The 14,432-nt window shown below is 45.3% G+C and overlaps 1 non-coding gene across 1 annotated transcript; it reads right to left on the bottom strand.

Annotated features, from left to right (window-relative positions):
- Positions 1–13,527: 13,527 nt before the first annotated feature.
- On the bottom strand, positions 13,528–13,600 carry TRNAF-GAA (transfer RNA phenylalanine (anticodon GAA)). The gene has a single exon. It is a non-coding gene; the product is annotated as a tRNA-Phe (tRNA).
- Positions 13,601–14,432: the final 832 nt, after the last annotated feature.

Below are 14,432 nucleotides of genomic sequence, written 5' to 3'. Positions count from 1 at the left end.
ACAGTTTAACATCCCAGAACAACGTCTTGACCAAAAAACCACAAACTCTTCTCTAATATGTAGGTCTTAATTAACTGCTTCCAGTTCACAATATATCAAGAATTAAAATCCTGATGCCCGGCTGTCTTGAGAACTGGCACATAATTTACTTTTTTTTTTTTTTCCCCCTGATCAAAGAAGGAAAGTGAGATAGGGTAATGACAAAATTAATCCATTCCCATGGCAATGACTACAATGAAGTTGAGAAACTATATGAGGCTAAGGAGGAGAACAGTCCTAAGCTTCATGAAAGCAAAGATTTGTTTTGTATAGGTCTAATAATTAAGCCTTAAATGTCAAATAACTTACTAGGGCAAATCAACCTGCTTTCCTCCCATCATGCATTATTGTAATACAATAGTACATAAGAGCAGAGTGGTTTGTTTATGCTGTATTCATAGTGTCCTGCCCTAAAGGTGGTTTGAAGATGAGATCAAGTTTTATTTTCTCTGGTTTTGGCACTAAATAGATTATATTTGAAAGAGACAACTCATAATTCTGCAAAATACATCACAAAGCTATGATGAGCAATGCTTACAAGGTCCAGTTAGGACAGGAGTGGACAAACTACACCTGCGGGCCGGATCCGGCCCCTCAGGGCTTTGGATCCGGCCCACAGGATTGCCCCCCATGGCGCCGTGGGGCCCCGTGCCCAGGGGTGACTCTAGACATTTTGCCGCCCCAAGCACGGAGGGTCCGCTGGTCCCGCGGCTTTGGCGGACCTCCTGCAGGCGTGCCGCCGAAGGCACCCTGCCTGCCACCCTAGTGGTGACCGGCAGAGTGCCCCCTGCGGCTTGCCACCCCAGGCACGCACTTGGAGTGCTGGTGCCTGGAGCTGCCCCTGCCCGTGCCACTCTCAGAAGCAGCCGGCTCCACATCCCTGTGGCCCCTGGGCAGAGGGGAAGAGGGCTCTAGGCATTGCCCTTGTCTCCAGACCCTGCCCCCTGCAGCTTCCATTTGCCGGGAATGGAGAACTGCGGCCAATGGAAGCTGCGGGGGAGGTACCTGGAGGCGTGGCAAGGGCAGCGCACACGGAGCCCTCTGCCCCCCACTCCCTGAGGGGCCACAGTGCTTCTTGGAGTGGCATGGGGCTGGGGACAGGGCAGGCATGCAGGGAGCCTGCCCTGGCCCTGGTGCGCACTGCTGCCATCCCAGAACCACTTTAAGTAAGCGGCACTGGGCTGGAGCCCAAACCCCTCCTGCACCCCATCCCCAACTCCCTTCCCTAAGTCCCCTGCCTGCACCTCACACCCCTCCTGCACCCCAACTCCCTGCCCTGAGCCCCCTTGTATACCTTGCACCCCTCCTGCACCCCAACCTCCTGCCCTGGGCCCCCTCCCATAGTCCACACCCCTGCCCTGAGCCTCCTCCTGCACTCTGCACCTCTCCTGCACCCCAACCCCCTTCCCTGAGCTGCCTCATGCACCCCTCCTCTGCCCCAATCCCTTTCCCTGAGCCCCTTCCTGCACTCCGCACTCCCTCCCGCACCCCAACCCCCTGCCCTGGACTTGCATACAGTCTCCTAACCCAGATATGGCCCTTGGCCCAAAAAGTTTGCCACCCCTGGGTTAGGAAAACACAGTAGAGGGCCACTGAGTGGAAATTACTATTCCTCTCAACCAACACACCCTGTATTGTAAAGTGTTCTGATTTTTCATTTTGAAGTTTAGGAAGGAATGGCAAGGGAGGAGAGAAGAAAGAACATGGCTGGTAGCGTTGAGGGAGGGAGGAGTGTTTTTACCTCATGCCCCACTGATAAAGACATTCCAAACACACTCCTCCTCCATGCAATAATTTTCGTTTTTAAAATGTGATCACAATAAGCATCTAAACTTTGAGGGGGAAGGAGAGAAGAGCAGTGGTTGATCCTAACTCAGGGGTGGGCAAACCTTTTGGCCTGAGGGCCACATCTGGGTGGGGAAACTGCATGCAGGGCTATGAATGTAGGGCTGAGGCAGGGGGTTGGGATGCAGGGTGTGTGTGGGGGTGCAGTATGCAGGAAGGGGCTCCGGGCAAGGGATTGGGGCAGAGGAGGGGTGCAGGGTGTACAAGGGGGCTCAGGGAAGGGGATTGAGGTGCACGAGGGGTGTGGGATGGGGCTCAGGGCAGGGAATTGGGGTTCAGGAGGGTTGTGGGGTGCAGCAGGGGGCTCAGGGCAGGGGGTTGGGGTGTGGGGTGTGGCAGGGGGTTGGCGAGCAGGCAGGGTGTGTCAGAGGGCTTGGGGAGGGGGCACAGGAGGGTGTTGGGGTGTGGCCTTCAGCCTGGCACCATTTACCTGGAGCAACTCCAGGGTGGCAGCGGCATGCAGCGGGGCCAGGGCAAACTTCCTGCCTGCCTGTCCTGGCCCTGCACCACACCTGGAAGCCGGCACCATGTCCTGTTGGCCCCTGGGGAAGAGGGGCAGAGGGCTCTGTGTGCTGCCCTTGCCTGTGGATACCTCCCCCAAAACTCCCATTGGCCAGGAACTGGGAACTGTGGCCAATGAGAGCTGTGGGGGGCAGTGTCTGCAGGCAGGGGCAGTGCATGGAACCCTCTGCCCTCCCTTCCGTCTCCAGGGGCCGCAGGGACATGGTGCCAGCCACTTCTGAGAGTGGCGCAGGGCCCTCAACACCACGGAGGTGGCAATCCTACGGGCCGGATTCAAAGCCCTAATAGGCCAGATCTGGCCCACAGGCCATAGTTTGCCCACTCCTGCTCTATTTATTAGGGATTAGGATGAGACTTTTATGGGGCTCAGATTACTCCATATCTGCTTCCTGTGGAGTTTCTTGCACCTTCCTTTTATGCAGCTGGTGTGAGTCATTTGGAGACAAAAAACTGGACTAGATGGCTCTGACCCAGTATGGCTGTTCCTATGTTTCTACTTTCCTCCTGCAGTGACTTTAATAACTTCTAGCTGAACTAGAACATGTCTTTCAGGAAGACATCCAATCTTCATTGAAAGATTCCAAGTGATGAGGAATATCTCAAATTGCTTGGCAAACTGTTAAATTACTATAATTGTTTTAAAAGTGTATTTTATTTCCAGTTTGAATTTTTCCAGTTTCAGTTTTCAGTCAATAAATCTTATTCTGTATTTGCCTGCTAGATTAAAAGGCCTTTTAGTATCTTCTCCCTGTGCTTGTAGACCATGATCAAGTTGCCTCTTATGCCCCTTTTGACCAAAGTTTTGTCAAGGGTTGAGGCCCAGTGAACGTTCCAGTTGGCAGTAGAAATAGGTGTCAGCCAGGTATTTCTTTGATGCAGTTTTGCTTATTTACAAAGAATGCACAGTCCTATATCTCTGAATGCAGAAGTACTCAAATAGCAGGAAACAGCTTCTTTAGCTCCCAGCACCAGCATGCCAAACACGTGCCTGGGGCAGCAAGCCATGGGGGGTGCTCTGCTGGTCGCTGCGAGGGCGGCAGGCAGGTTGCCTTCGGCGGCATGCATGTGGAGGGTCCACTGGTCCTGCGACTTGGGTGGACCTCCCACAGGCATGCCGCCGAATCCACGGGACCGGGGACCTCCCTTAGGCAAGCTGTCAAAGGCAGCCTGCCTGCCATGCTTGGGGCAGCAAAATACCTAGAGCCACCCCTGGCATCAAGAACACCCTTTCTTTCAAGCCTGCACTCCGATCCATAAACCTCTCTAGGTTTCTTCCGGGGTCAGTCACTGTGCTTTCATCTGCTCCTTTTGGGTGTCTCTCACCCAGTCTTTCTTGTCTGTTCTTAATTTATTTGTGTTCTGTCTGCCACGCCACCCAAAATACTCACCTCTGGGGCATATTCACACACTCCTTTTATCTTTAATGGAGCTTATGCTTACAGGTATGTTCATTGACCCTTGGCTAAGCTATACATGAGTTACACCCTTTCCAGGTATTAAAGTCCAAAAATAAGAATTACTATGAAGTCAAAATTAGGGTCATCTAAGAGAAGTCTTCAGTAGGACCCCATGCACCTACTTAGGACTTGTCTTCATGTAGTTCATCCAGGCAGCAAGCTGTCTCTCACCACTGGCTGACAACAGGCTTCCTTCACCAAGGAAGAACCAGAGCTCTGATCTGCTGTCTGGTGAGCCCCAAACTGAACTGGGCCTCTTCCTTTTAACTCCCGTCTCCACATCTGACATCTGCTACAGGTGTGGCAGGGCAGGGCCAATTGAGTCCACAGGCTCTCATTAACCCCCTCCCTGCCAGTATGAGCCCTGTATGTCCCATCACAAACAGCATTATTTATTATTAACATAACCGTATTGGTATGTATGATTGATACTGGCAGACCATTAGGCCTCAGCTGACCACTGACAAATTCATTGCTGGAATTAAATGCTTCACCTGCATGTTAGTAGTTGTAAGATGGGTACTGGACTTATAACAATGAGTGTAGTGTTTAGACTTTATGAAATGCTTGTAAATTGCTGCATTCATTAATCTCACTTAGAATTTCTTTATCAGCTGCTATAAGGTAATATTTAATTTTTGCTTTGTAACTGGAAAAAATTGCTCTGAAACTGTGTACCCTGTCAGAAGGATCTGCCTATCAAGAAGGCCTACCAAAACTAATTGGCCCATTGTGGGACATCACAATACAATATTTTTTTAATTGCCCCCTTGCAGCCATGAAGAGCCTAGCGCAAAAGGGCTCATCCCATCAGCATGCATTCTGAAAGAAGGAAATAAAAAATAGTCAACAAGAAAATTTTTCATTTCTTTTGCTGTTTGGGCTCACACAAAACAGAAGACGAGATCCCCAGGGTCTGCCTGGATTGGCCCTAAAAGACATTCAGAACTGACAGATTACTACAGTTCGGTCACCTTTTAAAATCATAGGCTGTAACTCATTAACCTTGTAATAACTTTTCTTAGTTAATAAATCCTTACTATAGAATTGACTACAAACATTGTCTTTGGTGTGCTATCTAACATACAGGTTGACCTAGGGTAAGTGACTGGTCCTTTGGGGCTGGGAGTATCCTGAATATCTGGTGATCTTTGGTGTATAGCAACCATCTATCACTGGGTGGCAAGATAGACTGGAATGCCCCAGGGGACTGAAATCTAATTATAGTTTTGGGGTATCATAAATATAGAGAAGGGTGGCATAAAATCCATCCTTGGCAGCTGTACTAAATTGCCTTACCTGTAAGGTGTTAAGCAGTTCAAATAACCTATTTGGCATCTGACCCGAAGGACCAATGAGGAAAGAAGATACTTTCAAATCTTGGAGGGGGGAGATTTTATTTGTGCGCTCTCTTTTTTTGTTCCCTCTCTGGACAGAGGGAGAAACAAAGCAGGCACAATAGCTCCTGAAAATATACCTGGAATAATCCATCTAAAGCCACAGAAATTGTAAGGAGGGCAAGAAAATGCATTAGGTTATCTTTTGTTTTGGCTCGTGAATTTTTCTATGCTACAGAGGCAGTTTTATTCTTGTTTTTGTACTATGAAGCTGAGCCCAGAGGGGAATCCTCTGTGTTTTAAATCTTTTTATTACCCTGTAAAGTTGCCTTCCGTCCTGATTTTTCCTTCCCCCTCCCCACCACTGCAAGCAACAAGAATGCTCAGAAGACTGAAGACTCCAACAGAGGAGACTCACCCAAGTTTCAAGGGTGAAAGCTGTGTATTATGAACTGCAATATCCACTGGGGTGAGAACTGCTTAATCTAGATGTTGCCCAGTCTAATGGAGTTGAGTGTTTAGCCTGTGTGCTTATGTTTTATTTTCTTTTGATAACTAACACAGGCAAAAAGTCAATCACTTAAAATCTATATTTTTGTAATCAATGAACTTATTTTAATGTTTATCTTTACCAGTGAGTATGACTGAAGTGATTGGTAAATCTGCTTCGGTTACAAAGGCTGGTGTATATCCATTTTCCATTGATTAAGTGGTGAACCAATTAATAAACTTGAATTGCTCAAGAAAGGGTCTTGAACAATTCAAGATGGTATATTCCTAGAGTACAAGGCTGGGAGCTGGGGGGAATTTGGCTGGTGCCTTTCTCTGTGTGATTCATGAGTCGTTCTGGAAGCATTCCAGCAATCTAGTTGCGTGTGGGGCGCCACATGCAGTTGAACTGAGTGGAAACAGCACGTGGAAGGGTTTGTTGCTTCCCACCAGTAAGGCAGTGTGAGAGACAACCCAGGATAGTGAGAAAAGGGACACAGTGGGTCCCCAGTCCCAGGTTTTACCCGGGGGATCCTGTCACAACAGCTATATAGTGATATTACTTAATGCACTCCTGGAAGGTGCTCAGATACTACGGTGATGAATGTGGTATAAGAAACTATATAGAATAGAATATGTCCACAAATGCTTTTCTGTTATAAACTACTCAAGTACATGTGGCATATGGTTATTAAATGCAAAATTATATGTGGGTCAGCTTTCTTATAAACTATGTTCTTTAAAATAGCATTGCTAACAGGCAAAGTTGTACTACTCCCAAAAAAATGATTCTTTTCATAGTCACACTACTATATGTGAAACAATGATAGCATTTATAACCTTTTATTTCTGAAACAGATTTCTATATAAACATGACTGTTAGTACACTAAGGTCATTAGCTAAAGCTACAGCTTCCTCAGCACACTGTCATATGATAATAGAGAAGAACTCAAATAAATCTTATTTATTCCCCCTGAAACTGTTGGGACCTTCTGTTTATTTCACTGTGAGGTAACAACTCTATATTCTCCAGTGACCATGTACTACATGGAAGGTAAAATTTTCAAAGTGCCCAAGTGACTTAGGAGGGCTAGGTCACATTTCCAACAGTTATGTAGACTCCACAAAGCCTAAATCTCATTGAAAACATTTTTTTAAAGTGTAATGTGGACATTCTGAGCTCAGTGAGGACCCAGTGCAGCACCATTCTTAGTTCCTGCACTCAGCTGGTATAATCAGACATGGCCACAGCTATCAGGAGGGAAAGATCCTGAATTCCCTGGGAATTAAGTTATACATAATTACTGAATCAGTGTGGCCTTAATCACCTTACCCAAACTAATACGTAGGGGGGCTGTCTGCATACTGTAAATATTGCCTACGGCAGATAACTCCCAGGTGCTCCTAAATACTCAGTAAAGGAGGCCTTTCCAGGGCAGATATTAGTAAATGTCTTCATTTAGCATCTTTCCTAAAACTAACATCTGTGGCATTGGGTTCCTGCATTCAAGACATGGGCATTTGTCTACCTCACAGGGGTATTATGAAGACTACTTACATTACATACTAAACACTTTGTGTTAAGTATTATTGATTATAGCAGTGACCAGCAAAGAAGGCAGGGTGGGGGAATTTGCAAGTACAAGGAAGCTCCAAATAAACTCAAGAAACATTTTCTACAGAGGATGTCAGACAGACTTAATGCTGGAAAAGGCAAAGTATGTTGCTTTGTAGAGCTTTTTCCAAACTTCTAGATGACTCTGAGTAAAGTGCTTAATGTTTAAAGTTTCCCATATGTTATACTGGTATACTTAAAAATAAATACAACAGCTTTCCTTTTATCGCATCTGGACTGAATGTGTCTGTTCTGTTTGAGAAAATACTGATTGTTACCCTCTTGAAGAGTGAGAACTTTCTTACGTCTAATTCTACAAGAAGGTAATAGAGAAAAGGGAATTAACTATTGTGCTGACAGTCTGACAAAGAAGGGGAACTCAGATTTAGGGTATGTGTTGGCTGGAGAGTTAACACAAGCTCTTACTTGGGTGTTGCCACTAATCCATCTCCCATCCACACACAAAAACTGTCACCTGAGTTAAGGGTGCTTTCAGCATGGTCTAGTGGGGGCGGTTAGAACCCAGGTTCTGCTTTCACTTAGGCTGGTATACCACTCCCACTTTGCAACGGGGACACAGGCTCACTGAAGTGCTAACCTCATTCCACAATTCCCCCATATGCCCAGAAGAGCAGATAAATTCTCCCACATTTCACGAGGGAAGAACTAGGGGGTAGCTCAGCACAAAGACCCATGGCATGTGACTCCAGAAGTTCTAGTGACACACAGATGGGTGCAGCATCAGTGGAGACCCAATAACTTGGGGAGAGTTTTGTAGTGTAGCTGCTCAGACCCAGGTTTTGATAACCCAGGTTAACTCTGTAGCAAAGATAGACCCTTAGAGGCCCACCATCACTGGAATTGGCACTGTTTATAAGTAGGCTAGTCTCTGAAAGAGAAACAGACTGGGGGGGAATTTTTGTGCACAAACAAATTTGCACTAGATATAAACATAATGTTTCCCTTTTTGATTTAAGGGGTTCTTTAGGGTCTTGCTGGTTGTTTCTCTTAGGAAAATCAAATATCCATTTCTAACAAAGATGAGCACATACCACATATGAATTTTTAACATAACAAAGCTTGGAAATGTTTAGATCTAGAATTTTGGTTTGCCTCATTATAGAGATTGGATCCAACTGCAAAATTCTGGGTTTGGCGCCATACCACTCACCCACAAAATTTCAGGTTGTTAAGATAAAGAATTCCGCTCAAAGCAGCTCTAAGTTTTCAAAATAAATGCTATTTTAAGACTTTACCTAACTTTTGAATGTTCTTCCATGCTTCTAAAACTAAAATAAGCTTTTAAACAGAAATTTACAAGATATTAATCCATAACGATTAATATTTTGTAGGTTTTAAAATCATATGGTCCAGGTTATTAATGTAGGAAAATGATCTGCTTGTACATATGCTGTATAATACTCTTATTTGTTTAATATGCATCTTAATTTCAGAACAGCTTCTATATATGGATTTATATGAGAAATCATAATGGCTTCCAAACAGCCTCTTCATGCCATACCATGTCAAATACTCATTTGAAGGCATCTCTGTACCACCAAACACTATTTTTTAAATGCTGTCAGAAACCTTTAGTACAAAAATTAACTCTGGCCTAATGCTAGCACTTCTAGAGACAATGCCAGGAGACATTATTTATTCACACTAGTACAATAAGTGCTAACCTGTGAAAAGCTGTGTCTCGTATATTCATTTAGATGGAGGATGTCAACATAATTCAGCCCAGGGGTTCTCAGAACCAATTATTTGGTGACCTCAGAGTGCAGCTACCAACTCTTTCTGGTGGCCACTCTGACAATTTTTTTGTAAAATACTTAATTAACTTTGGGGAAAACAAATAAATATGCACCTACACATGTTCAAAGCATTGTAATTTGTTTATTGGTAGCTAGTAAATCTGCTGTGAAAAGTGATACTTTTCACAGCAGACTTACTCAGCCCTGGCAAGTTTTGGGAAAAATTAAGCCCTGGATAGAGGGTCAGGGGAGGTAGTAGGAGCCAGGGAGGCAACGGGGAGCTAGACCCTGAAGCCACACAGCCAGAATCTGGGGCCTGCAGCCAGAGCCCAGGGCTAGAGCCTGAAGTCCCACAGTCAGAGCCTGCTGCTCCATAGCCAAAGCCTGGCACCCTGGTGCCCTGCCACCCCAGGACTGAAGCCCAAAGCCTGAGTCCCACTGCCCCTGGGAAGGCAGGGAACTCACAAGCTGCTCCTCTAGTGTTGTGCCCCAGGTGTCTCCAGAGGGGGCAGGGCCCAACCCCTGCTGGCGGCCTGAGAAACCAACATCAAGGTGGTATATCCAGGAGCACTAGAGAGGGGGAGTAGCCACTGCTTTCCCCTGCAGTCTTTTCTCTCCCTCAATCACAGCCCAGGAGGCTGTGGCCACATGAGGCCACGGTGGCCACATTTGAGAAACACTGACCCAGTCGCTGTCCAACATTAAAGAATGTTAAACAAATCCAGGGCTCAGTTATAGAAAGGCCTCGGCCTGCTTAGACCCATTGCAAACACACCATTAAAAATCCTTTGAACTTTTTATTAAAGACACAGAAAAGAAGGCAAAACAGTGATAGCCTTTGAAATGTAAAGTATTAAGTAAACCTCTCGTTTTAACAATCTCCCTTGCTCTTTAGCTGGAGAGAGTTTTTAGAAGGAAAAAGACCCCTTGTTTGACAGCCAGCTGGTATTGTTTCTATTGTATTATCATGTTGCACATCAATAGGTATTTGTTCTCCTGTCTGTGTAATATACACCTCTACCCCAATATAATGCTGTCCTCGGGAGCCAATGGCGCTGCTGCTGTCGCTACTGTTGTTAAAGTCTGATCTCGTTTCATCTCAAATGGTGTTTGGGATTCAGCTGAAACTGATAGGGTTGGGGATGTCAGCTGGATCCCTCTCTCTGGTCCGATCTAGTCAGCACATCCCATAGGATTGGGACAAAGAAGGTTTGGGGTTCCAGGAGATGGCAAGAGTGCCACCATGATGGTGAAGCTCGCTCCAGTAGCCTCCCTCTGTTCTTCTATATATTTTCCCCCTCTTCCACAGCGTCTTTTCTTTTAAGGACCCAAAAAGGGAGTGGTGGGCGGAACAGTCCATCCCTCATTATTTTCTCCACCAAGTTGGCCTAATAGCTAACACACTAATTGTGGTTCATTAATTTCTGGTTCCATATCTTCTATTTTTAACCAAGCAATATTTCAGCATAGTCCTTGAATTATATCAACATGGCCTTTTTCTGTTTGTTTGGGCTAATTTAAGCTCTTTGTCTGGTTCTCATCCATTATTGAAAGTATCTTGACGTATTTTCCATCAGCATTTATTATTGGTTACTGTAACATCTTATAAACATTTACATACTTTTTTACAGTTAAGCTCAGCCCAATTATGTTCACGAGCAAACAGAAGGGGAAATAAGGATGGACAAGAGGGATGAATAACGAAAAGCACCTTAGGCCAAAATGATGAATGGTTCATTTAGTGTAAGAAAGCAGCATATGACTGGGTATATGGAAATTAACAAGCATGCCCAGAAAAACAAACCCACGCTGTTTCCTCTCAGAATCATCGATTAATAAAGATAACATTGATAAACAAATGGAGATTGAAGTCTAAAGTTTCATAAATGGGCTGTTCCAAATCACACTTAACACACAAAAATAGGGTACATTGAAAACTACATTTTCAAACAAAAAAAATTCAGTCATTATTTGAACTGTTTGAAAATAGACTCTCAGTGTTTTAGGCATGCCTGTGTGCTTTTCCCCCTCCAGCATCTCCAGTGTTGCAAGCTCTAGTGATACCCACTGTTTGCAAAGAGTTATAGATTCCAAGGCCAGGAGGGACCAGTGTGAGATCATCTAGTCTGACCTCCTAGTCTAACACAGGCCACAGGGCTTCCCTAGAGCATATCTTAGAAAAACATCCAGTCTTGATTTAAAAATGGTCAGTGATGGAGAATCCATCATAATTATTGGTACGTTATTCCAATGGTTAATTACTCTCACCATTAAAAATTTTACACCTTATTTCCAGTCTGAATTTGTCTAGCTTCAGCTTCCAGTGACTGGATCCTGTTATACCTTTCCCTGCTAGATTGAAGCCCATTATTAAATATTGTTCCCCAGGCAGCTGCTTATAGGCTGTAATCAAATCACGCCTTAAACTTGTCTTTGTTAAGATAAATAGAATGAATGCTTTAAGTCTCTTGTTATACAGCATGTTTCTAATCTTTTAGTCATTTTTGTGGCTCTTCTCTGAACCCTCTTTAATTTATCAACATCTTTCTTGAATTGTGGGCACCAGAGCTAGACACAGTATTCCAGTGCTGAATCGAAGTAAAATAACCTCTCTACCCAGGTATTGGTCAGAAAAAAATACAACCACGCTCACATAGACCAAGCTGGTCAGGGGTGCACCCCATGCTCTGGTTGTCCCTGGCAACTTGAGCCTGACTGCCAAAGAGTGGATGACAGGAAATGGCTCATTCAATGATTGCCTGTTCTGCTCATTCCCTCTGAAGCACCTGGCACCTTCCACAGTCGGAAAACAGGGCACTGGGCCAGATGGATTACTAGTCTGACCCAGTATGGACTTTCTTATGTTCATCATCAAAGGAGTTCCTCAGGTACAGAGAAAAAAACCTTAATGATTCTAAAAGTAGAAACTTCAGCTAGAGACGATGTTCTGAATTTACTTCTTAGTAGATGATCCATCTTGAAAAAAGAAAAAGCAAACCAATTCATTTGGAGAAAAATAATGGAAATAGAGGTGGTTGTTGGGAAAGAGAAACCTGGAAAATGGTAATTAGCAGGAGTTTGAACGTGGTATGACACAAAGGTAATAAGCAGAACAATGTGGGTGATTTTCCCACAGCCTGTTAGGGTATGGCTACACTGGAACAAAATTCCTAAATGGGCAAAATTAACCCAAGTACCTCACTTGGACTCCTGAGCCTTGGGTTGCAGGGCTAAAAATTGCAGTGTGAACATTAAGGCTCAGGATTGAGGCAAAATAACAGCTGAGAAAGGAAATCCTCACTTGATCTTCATTGGAGGATCAAAGGCAACTGCAGAAAGAGTAAACTTGTGATATGGGGGGGATTAAAACTTTAGAAATAAATTAGTAAATTACAGACTTACTATGACAACCAAATGCTATACCACAACACAAAGATGTGATTGCTTAGGCTACTACAGTGCTCCCCAGACTTTTTACCTTGCTTCCCCCAGAGCCAGGACCAGGATCAAGGCCATGGGTCCAGGAAGGGGGCTGAGGCTGGAGCCACGGACAGGGCCAGGAGCCAAGCAGGGTGATGCTCTCTCCCTGCCCTGTGAGGGCTGGCCCAGGCATGCCCCCTAAATGGTCCTCTGTGCCCCCTTGGGGGGTGCACCCCAAAGTTTGGGGACTTCTGAGCTGCTATCATCAATATGTTCAGTGCTTGCTTGCTATTAAAAATGTGAATTAAATCGCACAATGACAACAACCTGCACAAACCAGGGTAAATGTTAGCATGCACAGAACAATAAGGGAAGAATTTTTTTTTTTAATGGTAAGGGAAGAAAGTCCAGTTAGAGCGAATTATAGCAGAAAAGGCAGGCCGAGGGCGGCAATGAGAAGACAAATGTGTGCAATGCTATAGAGTTCTCCCCTTGCCCGCTGGAGACTGACAAACACAGCTCTGCGGCACCAAAACGCTCTGAGCATTGTGAAGGCGGGGGGCGCGGGGGGGGCGCTAAGCTGTGTGCGATTGGGAGCATCAAATACTTCACTGGCTGGAGTATCCTAGAGCCGCTCCCCTTCCTCAAACGTCTGGGGTTGCAAGCTTGGGTGCATTGATCGCAATGGGCGTTAGGAGCCGAAATACCTTAGAGGATTAAGGGGGCGCTGGGCCTTTAACCCCACAGCCCTGGGGAGGGGCGCTAGCACGGCCCAGCGGCCACCCACACGCCGCCCCGGTTCCAGCAACTGCCCTCCTCTCGGCCCCGGGACACGCGGAGCTCGGCGCGGCGGCTGGCTGCTGCCTCTTGACGCTGCAGCGCCCGCCCGGGGCCTGCCCCACCCCCCTTATCCCCCGCCAAGGGGAATACCTCTCCCCGGCCTCTCTGCGCCTACAGCCGGGGCTGTTGTCTGTCCCACCGTAGTGGCTGCGAAGGGAGGGGGGAGAACAGCGGCGAGTCACTTCGCACAAAAGCAAAATTCATCTGCCGAAACCCGGGATCGAACCAGGGACCTTTAGATCTTCAGTCTAACGCTCTCCCAACTGAGCTATTTCGGCTCACGCTCAGTTAGTTTCAGGGACTCTTTGAAGTCATTTCATTGAGGTTACATCTCATTGCTATTTTATATTTGTTATAAATTGTTTTTTGTTCAATATTAAATACTCAGTGTGAGGAAAATACAGGGACCTATACATACCCTGCCCTTCAGCAGCTACTAAACGAGTGTTTCCCATGTATTAAATTACATAATGAAGCGTTTGTGTAGGCACCACCCTTCCACCATCAGCGTGACACACACACAAGAAAAGCCCAGGGAAGACTTTTTTTTTTTGCACATTCTCATTGTTTTTGAGCTAGACACACTTTATGTAAATAAAACAGATCAGTGCTTGAAATAAAAAAGCCAGTTGCTGCTAAACACATCTATTACCTATCACATAGAATATAGCAAAGACAATATTCACCAAGAGATCCCTGCAAATACATTTTGCCTTACTATAGACAGAAAATTATGATTAATAGCAATATAAAAATCCTTTCATTATACCCCTCTATATCCAGATGCATATAATTTGCTGGAGAAAAAAAAAGATCTTTAGCAATAAAATTTCTTGTATTGCTCCTATGTCCCAAAATACTTGCTTTGATTTTTGGTGTTGTTTAAAGGCAGATCAGGTATGGCCACTTTGGGAGTTATCAAAACATGAACGAAATGTGAAGTTTTTTCATAGCACAACACTTTTAATGCCTTTATTTTGCTCCCTGATAACTCAAACAGTAGCAGGTGGCATGAGAAGGGGGAAGAGAGTTGGCCAGCTTGACAGTGCCCAGCCCCTGACCCTCTGGTCTTAGGAACATGCAGAGTAGTTTTTCCTTCAACATCTCAAA

This window comes from Chelonoidis abingdonii, chromosome 1, assembly GCF_003597395.2.
Source record: "Chelonoidis abingdonii isolate Lonesome George chromosome 1, CheloAbing_2.0, whole genome shotgun sequence".
In the NCBI taxonomy this organism is placed as follows: domain Eukaryota; kingdom Metazoa; phylum Chordata; order Testudines; family Testudinidae; genus Chelonoidis; species Chelonoidis abingdonii.
The sequence above is the reverse complement of the archived record's forward strand: the minus strand, read 5'-3'. Positions and strand labels throughout refer to the sequence as shown.